This window comes from Antedon mediterranea, chromosome 2 (assembly GCF_964355755.1).
Source record: "Antedon mediterranea chromosome 2, ecAntMedi1.1, whole genome shotgun sequence".
Classification (NCBI taxonomy): Eukaryota; Metazoa; Echinodermata; class Crinoidea; order Comatulida; family Antedonidae; genus Antedon; species Antedon mediterranea.
In genome coordinates, this window is record NC_092671.1 from 31,477,304 (window position 1) to 31,479,803 (window position 2,500).

At 50.9% G+C, this 2,500-nt stretch overlaps 1 pseudogene; it reads left to right on the forward strand.

Moving 5' to 3' along the window:
• The window catches only part of LOC140042470 (large subunit ribosomal RNA), an 8,212-nt pseudogene that overhangs the window by 1,678 nt on the left and 4,034 nt on the right, over positions 1-2,500 (forward strand).

Below are 2,500 nucleotides of genomic sequence, written 5' to 3' on the forward strand. Positions count from 1 at the left end.
TGCAGATCTTGGTGGTAGTAGCAAATATTCAAGTGAGAGCCTTGAGGGCCGAGTGTGGAGAAGGGTTCCATGTGAACAGCCGTTGCACATGGGTCAGTCGATCCTAAGCTATAGGGTAGTTCCGTTCCGAGCGGTGGCGTAGGCCTCTCGTGGGTCGCGCCCCTTATGCGAAAGGGAATCGGGTCAATATTCCCGAACCCGAAGGCGGAAGTCGCTGCCTCGCGCAGCCAGTGCTGCAAAGCAAACGAACTCGGAGACGCTGGCGGGAGCCCCGGGAAGAGTTGTCTTTTCTTTGTAAGGGTCGGGCGCCCTGGAATCGGTTCGCCCGGAGATAGGGGCTGCGGGCCCGTAAAGCACCGCGGCTCTTGCGGTGTCCGGTGCGCTTCCGCTGGCCCTTGAAAATCCGAGGGACACCGACTGATTTTCGCCTCGGCTCGTACCCATAACCGCAGCCGGTCTCCAAGGTGAATAGCCTCTGGCCGATAGAACAATGTAGGTAAGGGAAGTCGGCAAATTAGATCCGTAACTTCGGGAAAAGGATTGGCTCTAAGGGCTGGGTCGGTCGGGCCGGGGAGTGAAGCGGGACCGGGCGCGTGCCGTGACTGGGCGAGGCCTGCGCAAGCAGGGCGAGCCCGGACTAGTGCCGGGCCCATTCCGTGGACCTTCCTGGCTTGGCGGTCTTTCGGGGTCGCTTCGGCCGGCGCCAAACAGCCAACTTAGAACTGGTACGGACACGGGGAATCCGACTGTCTAATTAAAACAAAGCATTGCGACGTCCGCAACCATGGCATTGACGCAATGTGATTTCTGCCCAGTGCTCTGAATGTCAAAGTGAAGAAATTCAACGAAGCGCGGGTAAACGGCGGGAGTAACTTAGACTCTCTTAAGTCTAGATCCTCCCATTCTATGGAGCGCAAGGAGGAGACCCTTCACGGTAACACTATACATACGGTGTGAGGGAAGGACCGACTTGTGAAGATCTGGGTAAAACGTCCTAAGTCTACCTTCGCGAGGTAGGGGTTGTAAGCCAGTTGACTTGTTTAATTGGTGACGAACAGACTAGGGTGGCTGCTAATTAGGGCACTGTCAGCGACTCTTTTACAGATCCTGCAACGTGAATGTCCTTGTACATCCAGTTGCCGATCACAAAAGATTCCAAAAGATGGCGAATATATAGAAATGAGAACCTAATGTACGTGTGTTCTTACCGTACCTCACTGGTCTAATTGGGGTTTCTCTTAGGTTAATCTCCCGAGAGTGTAAAAACAAGTTGATTTGTACAAGTATATTTAATTATATTCCCGGACTCGGGACCCGGCCTCATCTGTTGCAGGTGCAGATGGGGGTTGCGACACACTTGCAGGTACAGGAGCGGGCATGCACGTCTCCTGTATTTGATTCTCCCGCATGCAGGACGGCCGATAGGTCAACCGTGCAGCAGGTTGCTGCATATAACGTACGACGCCACAGCATGAACTCTAGAGACGCTCCGGTGTCTTTAGATGAATGCTCGTGCTATAGTCAGTCGGGAGGCGGTGGCGCCCGTTTTCTTCATAAGGAAACAAACGACCGCGTTCGGAAGGGTGCAAACAGCCTTTCGTCCACTAAATTGCATACTGTACGGGAGTCGAGTCTGGCGCTGGGACAGGTCGATTCCGAAGGAGAACCTAGCACAAAATCAGTGCTGACAATGTCCTTCCGGCATTGTGAGTTTAGAAGTCATAAGCATCCTGTAATAGACGGGCACAACATCCCACCGTCAAGTCTAAAAGAGTTCTTCAAAGTAAGAACTCCAATTGAGGATTTATCTATACCTGAGAGCGCTCAGGATATACCTGTTGTCCGTTCTGCTGAAAGTAGAAAGGAGGTAGAGAACAACCCGGTTGTGGTAGTACCTGTCCCGTTTACATACTTTGTGTGTCCCATGTGTAACACCGGTTATACAGAAATAAGAAAATTGACAACTCACCTACACAAGCATACCGATGCGAGTGTACTATTTAAATGCGGAAAATGTGGGAAGTTTTCCAAAACGGGGCACGGTGCTACCATACACTACGCCAAATGTAGTATATTGGAACAACCTACTACCGCCCAGGTGTTAGACTTTGTCTGCTCCTGTGGCAAGGCATTTAAGACCAAAACGGGTCTCTCCCAGCATGAAAGGCACCGACACCCTATCCTGCGTAATTTAAAGAGGGTGGAAGCTCAACAGGCGGAAGTAGAGGGGAAGAGATTGCAAAGGGCTAAGAATAGCAAAAGATCTAAGAAGTCAATCTGGTCAGATGAAGAAGTTGAAAAACTAATTTATCTGAACTCTGAATTTCAGGGGTCCAGACAGATCAATAGTGACATTGCTAAACAGCTGTTATCGAAAACGAACAAGCAGGTGAGTGACAAACGACGAGCACTAGGGCTACTTTTCGGTCCAAAGGCAAAATCAGCTGTTCAACTCCCTGTCATCCGAGTTCCAATGCCAAAAAGACCACAGCGAAAAGAG